The 15,475-nt window shown below is 45.4% G+C and overlaps 3 protein-coding genes across 4 annotated transcripts in view; all 3 read left to right on the top strand.

Moving 5' to 3' along the window:
* The window catches only part of LOC308595616 (uncharacterized protein), a 189,559-nt gene that overhangs the window by 2,649 nt on the left and 171,435 nt on the right, over nt 1-15,475 (top strand). Inside the window, exons 2-3 of the mRNA XM_081210069.1 lie at nt 12,827-12,999; nt 13,212-13,326. The gene's annotated coding sequence lies outside the window, so the exon portion shown is untranslated. The remainder of the gene's footprint in view (nt 1-12,826; nt 13,000-13,211; nt 13,327-15,475) is intronic.
* The window catches only part of LOC308595664 (uncharacterized protein), a 152,598-nt gene that overhangs the window by 58,291 nt on the left and 78,832 nt on the right, over nt 1-15,475 (top strand). The window lies entirely within an intron of this gene.
* The window catches only part of LOC308595656 (uncharacterized protein), a 98,468-nt gene that overhangs the window by 12,734 nt on the left and 70,259 nt on the right, over nt 1-15,475 (top strand). Inside the window, exon 1 of one of the 2 annotated variants that reach the window (XM_081210210.1) lies at nt 4,866-5,075. The exons of the other annotated variant lie outside the window; for it this stretch is intronic. The gene's annotated coding sequence lies outside the window, so the exon portion shown is untranslated. Of the gene's footprint in view, nt 1-4,865; nt 5,076-15,475 lie in introns of those variants that run through there. 2 annotated transcript variants of the gene reach the window in all.

Raw genomic sequence — 15,475 nt, 5'->3', positions numbered from 1 at the left:
TTTTTCAAATGCTAACAATAATAGGCAAAGTTGATTGCTTTGAGAAATGGAAAAAATGATTTAAGATTTCGTTTACCAGAGGCTTTTTGTTAGGCCTAATATCTAATGACATCCCCAAAGAGAAGAAAAATGTATTCCTTTACGCAACTGCAGCGGCCAGAATACTGATCGCAAAGAACTGGAAGGGGGAGAAAACTCATCATTATTAGAATGGCAAAACAAACTGCGAGTTTGTAGAAATGGCAAAATTGACGGCACTTATTGGAGGCCACTCAAATCAGAGAATAATCAAGGAGTGGGATGGTGTGAAGGAATACATGAAAAAATATTGTTCCGGAATTGAAATAGGAATAGATAATGGGTAAAACATGCAGGGGTAAGCAAGAAAAGAGCAATAGAATTAATTGAATAATTATTAAACTATAACAACACAACAAGATGGAAGAAGTAAAATACTGAGATCACACAGGGGTGAAGGGGAGTGGGGGGCCTGTGGGAATCTATAATATTATTTATAATATAATTTTTAAAACTGTGTTTCATTTACATATAGCAAAAGGAAGCCTAGAGTGATTATGTATATTTTAATTTAGGTAATCTATGTAATAGGCTTAGGGATGCGGGTGGCGCTGTGGGTTAAACCACAGAGCGTAGGACTTGCCAATCAGAAGGTCAGCAGTTCGAATCCCCGAGACGGGGTGAGTTCCCGTTTCTCGGTCCCTGCTCCTGCCAACCTAGCAGTTCGAAAGCACATCAAAGTGCAAGTAGATAAATAGGTACCACTCCAGCGGGAAGGTAAACTGCGTTTCCGTGCGCTGCTCTGGTTCGCCAGAAGTGGCTTAGTCATGCTGGCCACATGACCCGGAAGCTGTACGCCGGCTCCCTTGGCCAGTAAAGTGAGATGAGCGCCGCAACCCCAGAGTCATCCACAGCTGGACCTAATGGTCAGGAGTCCCTTTTCCTTTACCTATGTAATAAGCTTGTGTTAAAATACGAATATGGATTTTGAATTTGATGCTTGTACTTTGTTTCTTTTTGGGTTTGAAATTTAAAGAAGGAGAAAGGGGGGGGAGGAGAATATTCAGCTTCAGACCATTCCATGACAAAACACATTGCCCTGTGTCCGTCCAGCCTATTTCCTCCCTTGCTCCCTTCTGCCGGTTTGTGTGCTTGACTTAGATATCTTGTGTGCTGTATTTTTCTATTGCTGAAACTGGATTTGCTCTCAGGAGCTAAGTTTTGTGCCTCACTGGGGACCCAGTGAGAACTGTATGCTATGAAAGCTCAGTAAACTATTACTGAAGAAGTCCTGCTGCCTCTGTGTGTGTTTTTGACCTCAGTGTGGGACTTGCTCTGCACGTGGCCCCTACCCTGGAGTTGCTCTACTCAAGCATGCAAGATGGTGCGTCTGCGTGTGACTGTGGTTTTTTGCACTGTTATGGAAATGACAAGTGGGACCCACATCTTTAAAGTTGTTAAAATAAGTAGGCCAGTGCAATGTCACCGCCATTTCAACAGTACAGTCATTTGCCAAAGGGAAGAAGAGGCAAGCAATCTATTCCATCTCTCCAGCAAGGGCAGGATCCTGTAGCGTACTTTGGCGACAAAAAATCAAATAGAGGAACTTAGCTACTGTCTTGGGGAGCTCCTGGTCTCTCCCCTGGAATAAGAAGTGTACAACCTCCTTCTCTGGTTTCCAGGTTGGAATGCATAGATGGTCTAAAAATCGTTGGCAAATAACATCATAGATTTTGCATTTAAGGGCCATGTGAGCTAGAGTTTCCACCAGGTGGGCATCGCATGGGCAGATCCTATCTCCTTCTGCCAAACCCACAAACCTGCCCCAAAGGAGGTTAGGAGGATTAGACTTGAACATAGGCAGAGAAAAAGCCCTTTTTTCTTGCGGGTTAAACAAAAATTGTAAATAATTAAGGTTAAATTCCTGCACCCTAGAGAGTCGAAAATAAAGAGGGGACCATGTTTTTTCCGCAGCTGAGATTAGTTCCTGGAGATCTATGTCCCACAGCCTAGTTTTTAACATGGCCTTGGCTACTGGGAAAGCCATGATGATAATGTTGCAAATATTATGCCTGAATGTATCCATTCGACTTGACAGCTCAGGGAAGATACCTAGCTTTATAAATGTGTAGAAAATCCATACTTTAACTGACTCTCCTCATTCCAACGCCATTTTGATCCTTAGAGAAAGGGGAATTTGGGCTCCACCTCCCTCCATGAACCAAGAAGCAGAAAATCAGATTGGCAGTGTCAAGCGCTCGTCCTACAATCGAGTAGGATCCTGGTAGAGACACATGCCCGACTGGCATGTTCTCTCCCTCCTGGTCATTCGTTCGGGAGCTTCAAAAGCTTCACAGCGACTGATGCCAACAGACATCGGCACACTTAGGGATCTGCAGAGTGTTTGCAGTTTGCGTAACAGAGCTCAGCAACTCAGCATTTTGGCTAACCTACTTTATTTACATATAAACACACACGGAGCACTGCAACACGGCTCCCTCTCTAGCATCAGACAGCAAAGAGAGAGAACAAAGGACAATAGTCTCACTTCAGGAACATAGTCTCCATCTCTTCCCACTGTGGAGTCAAAACATACACCGTCATGTGATAGACAAAAATGCCATGACTGCAATCACGGAGCTGGAATTCTAACAGGCAGCAGGAACAGGGCATCCCGCCATAATCCCCCAAGCGTAAGACCAGAGACACGGCCCCCCATCCAGGGAGTGACCAGGGGAAACAATAGACATCTGCAGAGGCAGTTGAGCAAGCCAGGTGTTCTGAAAGCCCATCTCCAGACAAGTCCTGAGGGCAAGGAGATGTCAAGAGTTTTATTGTTCTTCCGGTGATGGGGAGTGAAATATACTCAGTCGCAAAGTGATTTCATGCTCTTTATTCAGCTCATAGTGGTGGGGAGGAATGAATGAAAGTCCCCTCACAGTAAGAGGTGTTGGGAAAGGGGTCTGATAAAGAGACCTAATGTTGGACTTGTGCCACCCTTGTAGACCCCTCCCCCTTTGTGACATGCTACTGATGAAGTGATGATGTCTCAGTGATGCTGCTCCAAGTGTATTCTGGGATATTGTGGGAAGTTTTAAAAGAGGGGGGTCACCCCCTACTCAGGGTTCTTACTCCTGTGGGGACCTGTTGCACAACAATAAGGATCATGGTCTACTGACCATGTTCCTTCTTTTACTGACCATACGGACCCGCGGGGGAGCAGCACCCCGATGAGCTTGGCTGTTGAGTCGTCTCTCACCCCAGAATTTTTCATTACCAATAATGATCTTTTAAAATGTTTATATTTTTTGTTGTCTGCAACACTCCAAAAAAATTCGCCATCTTTTCTATCCCCAGCTCTGCTATCTGTCTCTACTCATTTTTCTTCTGTTGTCTCATATTTTTACCAACAATTTATTTCAATTTTTATTCAATTTAACACCTGCGACTTGGCCAAATTGATTAATCTTGTTGAACACCGTTGGTATACTTTCCAGTGGGCTTCTACCATTATTACCAGGTTGTTTGCAAATGCCTTAAGTTCATATGATCTTCATCCCACTGTAATAATAATAATAATAATAATAATAATAATAATAATAATAATAATAATAATAATAATAATAATTTGTATCCCACCCTCCCTGGCCAAAGCCGGGCTCAGAGCGGCTAACAACAGGTAAAAATAGCCCAGTGTACAGAAAATTGCACAGTCAATTAATTAAAATACATTCTAGACTCAATTCAGAATCAAATTAATGGCAACCATCGGGTTAGGGTTCTATGAAGATTACAGAAGGAGAGGGGGGGTCGGACTGTGCTTTGGCGAAAGGCCAGGCAGAACAGCTCCGTCTTGCAGGCCCTGCAAAAAGATATATTGGTGATGCTGTGAGAACTGAATTCCCCGATATGGTGGGAAAGTTTTAAATGTCAATGTCGCCCCCTGCTCTGGGTTCACTCGCTGTTGTTGAACCTGTTGCACAACAATAAAGAATCTCAGTCTACTGACTGCTGTTTTGCTCCAAATTGTTTCGCTGGAATTTCCTTCTTTTACTGACCACACAGACCCGCAGGGGACTCGGACCCTGATGAGCTGAGCTGTTGAGTAGACTCTCAACCCAGAATTTTCCTTATCAAAACCTTTCTGCAAATGGCCTTTGCAACACAACTCCCTGGATGGTTACAAAGTAGACACATTTGCCTCTTTGCAACGGATGCTTTCGCTTAGCCCCGTTTCCTCAATGAATCCTCCCATTTCTTGATGAAATAGAACTTCTGACAGGAAAACCTGAGCTGAAACAGAACAGAGAGCAAAACAGCAGCCCTGTCTGACCCCCGTCAGCCTCCAGACTCCCCCAGTCACCTGGCGGGAGATTCATCCTGAGCTCCCCCCCCATCAGTGATGATCCAGATGTGATCCATTGATGATCCCCATGATCCAAGCAGACTGGTCCAAAGAGCAGATCTCTAGGCCTGAATGAAAGGGGTCTGCGATGATGGATTCTGGAGTCAAGAAATCCTCCCTTTCCAGTGATCTCTCAGGCTGGCCAGGAAAAGGCAGCGAGCAGGAATCCTCAGGCATCCCGACGGACAGACAGACCTGTCATGTTGCCAAAACACGAACTCGGAGTCTGATCTGATTTAAATGCAGAACTCATTTTGTGACTTCGGTGTTGGATTGCCGGGATCAGCCCCTCCCCCCTCTCCTGATCCCAGAAGGAAGACCGGGGGGGGGGATTTCCTCTCCTCCTTCCCCCCCCCCGCTCAACACTTTCCCTCCCCTCCCGGCACATCCTTCTCTCATCCCGCCCACACAATCCCAAATCACACCCCCAATACATTCCTCCTCCTCCTCCTCCTCCAATCCTGCTTCGCTCCGGAAATGAGGGGGGAGCCCCCCTCCCAACCTGCCTGCTTCTCCCGCAAGTGGAGCTTCCACTCCGGATTGCTGCTCTGCGGCGTATCTGGGGGGGGGGGGAGGAGGACGGGAAGAGGAGGATCCCCGCCCAACGTGGATGTTGCAGGAAAGAAATGAGAATCGGAGCGAGGACAAAGAGGTAAAGGGGTCGCGAGTGGGGGGAGAGGGGAGAAAAGGACCCAGAGACCCCTCCAGCTCCCCAAGCGCCTTCCGTGGGGCCTGGATCCCGGCACGCGTGCTGCGAAGGGGCGGAGATGGGGCGCCCACCCACGAGGACTCCCTGGGGCGCGGAGAAGCGGGCCAGGAAAGGGTTAAGGGGTGCGGGAGGCGCCTGGATAGAGACCCCCCTGTCCCTCCCCATCTCGTCTGGGGGGGAACGGAGAGATGGGGGCGCAGGACGTGGGGGGAGTGGTGCCAAGGAAGCCTCTGGATGCAGGGGAGACTCCGGGAGAGAGGGAGGGGGTCGAGGAAGTGGGGGGAGAAGGGAAGGCAGCATTGGCAGGGGGGGAGATAGGAAGACCACTCTTGGGGGGGGCGTCTCCATCGTGCCTTCCTTGGGGATTCTCTGGAGGGGCCGCCTTGGCTTCTCCCTCCCGCCCAGGAATGCCCCCCCCTTCAAGGTGACCAGAGAGGGATCCCTGGAAAGTGGGGGGCCTGTCCCCCCACCCCATCCTTCCTGCAACCTCCATCCTCTTCCTGCCTCATAAGCCCCTGCCCTGTCCAGACACAGCGCTTCTGCCCAGTCCAGCCATTGGTCCCCTGGAGAGGAGAGGAAATCCCCAGAGGAAGAGGGGAGGGGGGAGGCCTTCTCAGAAGCGGCTCTTGGTTTCCGCAATCCCACCCAGGAAGCAGCCAGAAACCTTTTCCTCTCTCTCAGGCTTCCATCTTTGATTGTCCTTTCTTGAGGATGATGATAATGTACACCTGTCCTCAGAAACAGGGGTGCAGAGTCCATGGAATGGAAGTTGCACACTGTTACGGAAAAATCTGGGTGCGGGGTTACTCTGCCACCCAGCTCATCGGACTAAGTCCGTGGGTCCCTGCGGAAGAAAATGAGCTCAGCCGGACACAGGAGCAAACTGCAGAAGGTCCAAGTTTATTGCGCAACAGGTTCAAGGCGAGATTGAACCCCGAGAAAGGGGTGACATGAACTTTTGAAATTTCCCTCCATATCCCAGAATACAGTGCATGAAACGTCACGAATACATTATGGGAAGGTTGGGTTTCACAAGTTACATCATGAATATACTTTACACGTCATGAATACATTATGAAAAGGTGGGATTACATTAATTAGCATTTTCGGATGAGGGAGGGGGGATATGCAGAGCGGGAAATATACATAGATACACATTTATTGAGTACCGGTGGTGGCAAGACAATGGGTCAGAGATATGCATCGTCTGCCACCTAATATTGCCTAGAGGGAAGGTTTGGCAAATTAAGAAGTTCCTGCGTACGTGACCTGCCGCTTCGGGGATTATGGAAGTAGGGATAGCATCATGGAGTCCACGGGGAACTGAGTTGAATGACACTGAGAGCGAAGAAATCGGAGTTACGGTTGATTTTATATCAATTTCTAAAGATTTCAATGATTTCTAACCCATTCTGTACTATAGGGCAAAAGCAGAAACAGAATGGATACATTGTAACAGGAGGTCCTTGGCTAAAGCGGGGCCATAGGAATAAGCGGGGCCTCGGATGTTCTTAGAAGGAAGGGGGAAAGGAGCCCCCCCCCTTCCGTTCCGTATCAGTCCCCCATTCGGAGATAGATTTGCATTAAAGTTCTGTAAGAACTTGCAAATCTTTTCTCCGCACCCTAAATCTCGGTGAATGGGATGTGTGGCTTTATGCAAACCTGAATGGGACTTGCAAGCCATGCCTCTTACGGTCATTTGCAAGTATAGCAGTGCAGGTAGCTGCATATAGGGTATTATATAAAGAACACCTCTTGTATTTTGTTGCTAAATTACTTGTGGCATTCTCAATAGTGTTGTATGCTTTACACCTAGCAGGAAGGTCTAATTGACTGAAAAATGCAGTTGGTGTTTTGTCCTCCGCCATTTTTGTGTATTTCTCAGGTGTCAAGCTAGCTCTTCTGTGGTCTCACACTGACATAGTGCTACAGCAACACATCCTGTCTGTTGAATCCCCTCGGGGCTTTCATTTAACCATGTTGCCTGGCATTCACCATAGCTGGCACAGGTTGGACATCTCGTGAGGGAGAGGTCTTCGCCTTGGCCTTCCTATGGGATTCTATTATAGGCTGTGGTTTTGCACGCATGGGGGTTGCTCACTTGCACTTAAAGGACCAAAAGGCTAATTGCAGCCTGGATACACGTGCCCAATTCAAACTGAGTCCAATTCGAATTTATCTTGCCCCATGGTTCTCAACTCTTCAAACCAATCTGTTAAAAGAAAACCATTCTTAACAAGGGCAGTTGTCCAAATAAGTCAATTTAACTCTATAAGGGATCATTCCTGCTAAACCAAAGCATATGCACCTTCATGTACCTGGTGTTTTATGGATTCAGAAGCTTGTCCTTGGCAAAACGAGGTTTAACACATTTTAAAATGGATAGGGAAAGTTGGCAGGGTGCCAGGTGGAACAATTAAATGTGGTTATAAGTTGATCTAAACATTGGACTACACAATAGTGTGAGCTATTAGAAAGTATAAAATGCATGAGAATTCTCCATTGGTGTGTAAGCAATAAGACATTAAACATAAAAACAATTACACACAAAAATTGCCCCCCTTTGTGGAAATCACACTGTCAGACACATTTCAACATTCTTACATAATAACACATAATACAAAACAAACTAATTAAATATCAGTTACATATCTTGACACAATTGTGATCTTTTATGCATGTATCTTTTGAATCCTGGAGCACAGTCTTAAGGTTCAAAAGTGAGAAAATGTCCTTGCAATTCAACTCCTCCCCTTAGCCATGAGGGGTTGTTGCTGCTTTTCATCATTGCACATCTGTAGAAGTGATATCCTGTAAGGGGCAGGGTTTTGGGGCTTAAAGACAGTTAGAAAAGGGAGGGGGCAAAAGGCGAAAAGGATGTCCTTCGGTTTCTGTTGGAAGTTGCAAATAATAAAATCTTAGCGAATTAAGCGTTTCATTCATTCCAATATTATTATCACATTTTCCTATAACTACTGTTATTATCTGCCAAGTTTGTTTGCTTTCCTTCACTTTGGAGGGAAAGAGAACTGTAAAAAAAATACAAGGTTAAAATAATAATGAAACACACACAATGACTTATGAGGAACGAAAAATAAATAAATGCTAAGACACACAATTTTAAGAAATCTGAAGTAACAATGAAAATAAAAGAGTGTTTCTTGATGTGACAACTATCGGCTAGAATGTTAATAGGACAATACTGGAAAATGACTTAATACCAAGGAAAAAATGAATGGCAATTTAAAGTTGTGCAAGTACCTTGCACTAGCCAAAATGACAGAATTAATAAGAGATGCTCAGGCCAAAGGTAAACAAGTACCATTCCACAAACAATGCTTGATTGTGCTTCGATTAACTTCATAGACATCATGGAGAAACGGATTAAATAAATGAAAACAGATTATTTGTAACTTTAAAAAAGTGTCAAGGCCACAAAGAGATGGAAGTTACTAATATAGCAGGGATTCAGACTTGTTTCACAGAACAGAAAGAAAGTTGCTGTTTGGCTTTAAGGGAAGAAGGAAGAAAAGAAATACAAATGCAATTACTTTTTATAGAGTATTTAAATCACTGTTTGCATCCCCTCATTATCATTTGTACTGTGGGAGAAAAGAAAGGACACTCTGTTAAAAGGAAAATTATTTCATGTGAGAGGTCTGTCAGGAAACGCTGTTCCTAAATGTATAGGCAATGTATAGGCATATACACACACACCAAAAAAAAACTGTTATAAAATTTAAATCCCATGGGGGGGGGGAGAAACTACTCAAGAGAGGAACTCACAGTGGGAGTGCTTTGATATTTACCTGTGAAAAAAATTTGGCATGTCCAGTACTTAACTCTTGTCTTAAGTAGCCCCTGGAGCAAAACACATTAAGGATGATTTCCGTCAATGGTTCCACGTTTTACATAAGGAAATTTGGAAAGGTTTCTCCCTGCAGCACACTGCTCTCCAAACCTTCTCTCTCCCCCCTCCTTTCTCTCTCTCTCTCTCTCTCTCTCTCTCTCTCTCTCTCTCTCTTAGCTGATCTAGCCTCTGTGCATGTGCAGAGTTCATGTCTCAGCAAACCTTTTATACTATTGAAAATGTTGCATCCTTTGGCTAAATTACCATTTGAATAAAGGAAGGGAAGGGTAAGGAGTAGATTTTAAAAATAGGGTTAGATTTTTAAAACAAAAAAGAGAAACTCAGCAATTCAAGTATTCACCATTCAGCCCAAGCAAAGGAGTGCTTCCTTTATGTACAGGAAAGGGCTATCATTATTGGTCATTTTATCTGGTCATTCGCGGAACAATCAACCGCTCTCTTATTTATGAGTAAAAATGGCCAGTCAGAATTCATAGGATTTTTTAACATTCTCAGTCAATTCAGCCTTACCATTTGCAGACAAATTATCCTGCCCTTTATCTACAGGATTGGTCAAGGCGCATACTTGACTATATGAATTTTTATGTGCTTAAACTTTTAGTAGACTTTTAAGTTTGATTTTTAAATAGACAAAATGATAAACACTGTAATCACTCAAATGCTTGATATTACCAGTTGGGCTTCATCTCTCACCTTTTAAAACTAAAGAGCAAAGCTAGGCTGAATTTCAACTCCATTACCACACCAGAATTTAAGAATTACCCTCCAATGCTTGCAGACACATGGTCTTCCACACAGTCACAAATTGGGAGAGTTGAAAGGGACCCTGGGGTCATCTAGTCCAACCCTCCAAAATATAGGGTTCACAGCAAGATTTCGCAGCAAGATTTGTACTACCAAAGAGGCATACATATTTAAGTACAGATTTACAGCTGGGAAAGGAAACATCTATACTCCTGAGAGGATCTCTTATAAAGCACAGTTAAAGCAGCCCTAGATTTGATTTTTTTTAAAGGGAATACACAAGTGTTGCCCCCTCCCCTCTTTGCAGTTTCCTTTAAAGGAAGCTTACTCGGGAGTAAATTTACCTAGCACAGAAGTAAGAAGGGAGAAAACAACTGAAAGAGGCAGAGTGAAACAAGGGGGAGGGGGGGCATTTTCTAACAAAAGAGGCCATGAAGTCTTATAGAGACTGATATCAGGAGCCTTACAATAACTCTTCTGTCCAACCAAATCAAAGTTAAAACTGGACTCAAATATATTTTCTTAGAATGAACACCATACTTTTATAGGCATACGCTTAATGAAATACATACGCTGCATTTTAGCTTGAGAGACCAGTTGTGCTCAACTAGGCTTTTGCAGCAGAAACATTAGGTTAAAAGCATCTTCCAAAATAAGACTGTAGACTCACAATCTCAAAAGTTGGGGCAAAGCAAGAGGTGGGGTAAACATTTGCACACTCCATTCTCATTTTCTCTTATTTAGGACTGCTAAGATCCAGCATGGCTTCCTTAGATTTAAATTTTGAAGCAAGCTTGCAGTTTAAACTATGCACACTTAAGAAAGGCAGTCTGCCAGAGACAGAAGGAACAGACAACACACATAACAGACAACATGTAAACATACATATTCTCATATATGTATTAACAGACAACACACATAACAGACAACATGTAAACATGTAAACATATATATTCTCATCCTTTAGTTGGTTATTGCAAGGAGTTGGGCCACTACCTTTGGCTTCATTAAGTGAAATTAGTAGGAAGGTCCCACATGGTTTTATGAGCCTCCTTGCCTCTTCAAACACACCACCAGTTAATCAAACTGGTAGGGCTCACAACGCTTGGTTGACTGGGTACCCCTTTATAGATGCATGCGTTGCTGTTGTTGCTTTTTTTTTTTTTTTCTTTTTCCTTTTTTTTGGGGGGGGTGTCTGGGATAGAGAAGGGGGAAAGAGAGGGGCTGATTAGGATTGGTATGTCTAGGGGTTTGGTATGCTTAGTACAGGGACGTATAGTAAAGAGGAGAAGGGGCTTCTAGTTGCCTGGCAACTTCCTTAGTGGGTTTTAGAGAGCTCTAGCTATCCGGTTCCTTGCGTTCCATTTCCTATTTCCTTATTTCCTTATTTCCTTATTTCCTTATTTCCTTATTTCCTTATTTCCTTATTTCCTTATTTCCTTATTTCCTATAACCTGGGGTCTCTTTCCACTCTGCCGGTCCTGCCCAATTCCTCATGGGCTATCCCTCCTGGCAACCTCCTACCTATCGTCACATCTCAGGAAAAGGGGCCCTACTGGACGCCCGCGCCATGCGGTGCCAGATCGGGTGGTCCCTGGATAGAATTTCGGGTCGAAAATCCCCCTTGCTTTCGGAAGCGAGCTTACAGTACACGTGGTATGTAGCTCGACCGGTGCGGCTGGGATTGATACAGAAAGCAAGACCACTTCCTGCCCCCTAGCAAGGACGCTCGGGAAGTTCGGAAAGAGAACTCCAACCCCTTGCTTTCAACTGGGATGCCCGTTGCGGGGAGTCGGCTATCTTTCAAGTCGGGTCTCACCGTCTTACTTTCGGGCTCCCAATTGGTGCGGCTGGCTGGAGATTTTAAGGAAAAGGGATAGAGCTCAGAACCCCCCTTTCGGGTTGAGCAGCGGTCCACGGTCTCTCACTAACCGGACCAAGAGAAAGGCAAGAAGGAGCGATAGAGAGGAGGGCAGAGAATTCAGTTGCCAGGAGACTTCCACCCCCTTCCCACCAGTGCACTGGATTTTCCTTTTTCCTTATACTCACGCGTCTTCTATGATGATCCCGGGATCGATGAATAAGCCGGCTGGATCCCTCTTTTGCTCCCCGGCTGAACTCCTAGGGCTTTCAATTACCGCCCAGAAGATGGCTGGGGGTCCAAAAGGATCTTCCCAGGCAAAATGGCCTGGAGCCGGCTGAAGATTTCGGGGCCCCCAGTCAGCAGCTCGGGAGAACCGCAAGCCCCACGTTGGGCGCCAACTGTTACGGAAAAATCTGGGTGCGGGGTTACTCTGCCACCCAGCTCATCGGACTAAGTCCGTGGGTCCCTGCGGAAGAAAATGAGCTCAGCCGGACACAGGAGCAAACTGCAGAAGGTCCAAGTTTATTGCGCAACAGGTTCAAGGCGAGATTGAACCCCGAGAAAGGGGTGACATGAACTTTTGAAATTTCCCTCCATATCCCAGAATACAGTGCATGAAACGTCACGAATACATTATGGGAAGGTTGGGTTTCACAAGTTACATCATGAATATACTTTACACGTCATGAATACATTATGAAAAGGTGGGATTACATTAATTAGCATTTTCGGATGAGGGAGGGGGGATATGCAGAGCGGGAAATATACATAGATACACATTTATTGAGTACCGGTGGTGGCAAGACAATGGGTCAGAGATAAGCATCGTCTGCCACCTAATATTGCCTAGAGGGAAGGTTTGGCGAATTAAGAAGTTCCTGCGTACGTGACCTGCCGCTTCGGGGATTATGGAAGTAGGGATAGCATCATGGAGTCCACGGGGAACTGAGTTGAATGACACTGAGAGCGAAGAAATCGGAGTTACGGTTGATTTTATATCAATTTCTAAAGATTTCAATGATTTCAAACCCATTCTGTACTATAGGGCAAAAGCAGAAACAGAATGGATACATTGTAACAGGAGGTCCTTGGCTAAAGCGGGGCCATAGGAATAAGCGGGGCCTCGGATGTTCTTAGAAGGAAGGGGGAAAGGAGCCCCCCCCTTCCGTTCCGTATCACACCTCAAAACATTTCTGTTCCTCTTATTCTTCATAGGCAGTGTCAGAGTGACTGACAAGCTGAGATATAATCCTTCATCATCTGATGACAGCGACTGCATGAATCTTCCCAGTCAAAGGACCCATTTTCATGATAGACGGTGCCTGGGGCTGGAGGCTCTACACACCGGGTGTGCCTGTGCAGGCCAAAGACTGCCAGTATTAGCACAGGTGAGGTGTGTGACCTCCCCAAATTTACAGACTGTGTGTGAATGAGAGTTTGTGGGTGGGATTATAGTTTATGGCAACCCTGTGATTTTCTCCACCCATAACATTTCGTAAGCTAATATTGCAGTACGAATTCCAACATAACTACAAAAAATCGCAAGATAATAATAATAGTGCAGTGGTAACTCAGGTTAAGAACTGAATTTGTTCTGCAGGTCCGTTCTTATCCTGAAACTGTTCTTAACCTGAAGCACCACTTTAGCTAATGGGGCCTCCTGCTGCCGCCGTGCCATTTCTGTTCTCATCCTGAAGCAAAGTTCTTAACAAAAGGTACTATTTCTGGGTTAGCAGAGTCTGTAACCTGAAGCGTCTGTAACACGAGGTACCATTGTAGAAGTTATAGTATTCGTCTTTTCCCCCAGCCACTCTGGGCAGCTTAGAGTACATATAGGTAAAGGTATAGGGACCCCTGACCATTAGGTCCAGTCGTGGCCGACTTTGGGGTTACAGCGCTCATCTTGCTTTATTGGCCGAGGGAGCCAGTGTGCAGCTTCCGGGTCATGTGGCCAGCATGACTGAGCTGCTTCTGGCAAACCAGAGCAGCGCACGGAAATGCCGTTTACCTTCCCAACAGTACAGTACATATACAAGACAGTAAAACATCAAACATTACAAACCTCCTGATACTGCTGTCTTCTAAATGTCAGATAGTTGCCTACCTCCTTGCCCTCTGAAGGGAGGGCATTCCATGGGGCAGGAGGCCCTCTGCCTGGTTCCCTGAAACTTCACTTCTAACAGCAAGGGAACCAGCAGAAGACCCTCGGAGGCGGACCTCCCTGTCCGGACTGAACAATGGGGGTGAAGATGCTCCTTCAGGTCTACAGCGCCGAGGCTGAGGAGGGCTTTAGGCTGCAGATCTTGCTCCTCCATAATGATCGATTTATAGATAGCAGAGTAGGAGAAAACACTCAGAGGCAGAAAAATAATAATTCATCTGAGAAATTTATTACTGAAGACAGAGAAGCATAACAGGATCCAAAAAATAGGAAAAATGTAACTCACAGTAAAACCCTGACTTAGCATTCCAAAACAGCACTCAAGTAAGAAACAGACAAGCAGAGTAGAGTAATATCAGAATAGGAAGTGGGAGCAGGCGCATTTCAATACTGTAATTTATCTATAATTCAATGTCAGAGTAACCCTGGGACTAGATAACAAGCCTCCAGGTGGACGTGCCCCACCTGCCCTTCACTTTCCTCTTCCGCACGGGCAGAATCTGCCTTCTGGACTGTGGGATTCACGGTTGTTCTCCTCTCCATCCACCAGGGCTTGACTTCAGGTGCAGCAGAATTCCCCAGGCCCCCAAGGATTTGAGACCCATCAGCTTTCCTCACCTGGTTTAGCTGGCCGGTTGAAGCCGTTGCTTGAACCCCTGTTGCATGCTGACAGCTTCTGGAAGCCACAGGTGAGAGCCGAGTGCAGGGTGGGGACCAAGGGTGGAAAAATGACCCCAGAAGGTGCAGGACATGTCCCCCACCAAAGGACCTACTGCTCCCCAACACCCCATGACATCTAGATTCAGGTAGGTAGCCGTATTGGTCTGATTCAGTTGAAATAAAAAATTAAAAAATAGTCCAGTAGCACCTTAGAAAACAACTATGATTGTTCTAGATAAAAGCTTTCATGTGCATGCACACTGCTTCAGATACACTGACACAGATGTCACCAGAGCCTTGTATATCGTGGGAGGGTGGGGTGGGGTTTTTCTCAGAAAGGTACTCCTACTACCATCTCACACTACCCATCACTATATGAAGAAGTGTGCAAGCACACGAAAGCTTATACCTAGAACAAACTTAGTTGGTCCCTAAGTTGCTGTTGTTGTTGTTGTTGTTGTTTTTTAGTCGATTAGTCGTGTCCGCCTCTTCGTGACCCCATGGACCAGAGCATGCCAGGCACTTCTGTCTTCCACTGCATCCCACAGTTTGGTCAAACTCATGCTGGTAGCTTCGAGAACACTGTACCACCATCTCGTCCTCTTTCGTCCCATTCTCCTTGGGCCCTCCATCTTTCCCAACATCAGGGTCTTTTCCAGGGAGTCTTCTCTTCTCATGAGGTGGCCAAAGTTTGGAGCCTCAGCTTCAGGATCTGTCCTTCCAGTGAGCACTCAGGGCTGTTTTCCTTCAGAATAGAGAGGTTTGATCTTCTTGCAGTCCCTGGGACTCTCAAGAATCTCATCCAGCACCAGAATTCAAAAGCATCAATTCTTTGGCGATAGCCTTCTTTATGGTCCAGCTCTCACTTCCATACATCACAACTGGGAAAACCATAGCTTGAACTATAAGGACCTTTCTTGACAAGGTGATGTCTCTGCTTTTTAAGATGCTGTCTAGGTTTGTCATTACTTTTCTCCCAAGACCGTAAGTTGCTACTGGACTATTTTTGTTAATTTTTTTACTTCAACTGTGTCATCCAATAT

Source organism: Podarcis bocagei (assembly GCF_964188305.1).
Source record: "Podarcis bocagei genome assembly, chromosome: 10".
NCBI classification, from domain to species: domain Eukaryota; kingdom Metazoa; phylum Chordata; class Lepidosauria; order Squamata; family Lacertidae; genus Podarcis; species Podarcis bocagei.
The sequence above is the reverse complement of the archived record's forward strand: the minus strand, read 5'-3'. Positions and strand labels throughout refer to the sequence as shown.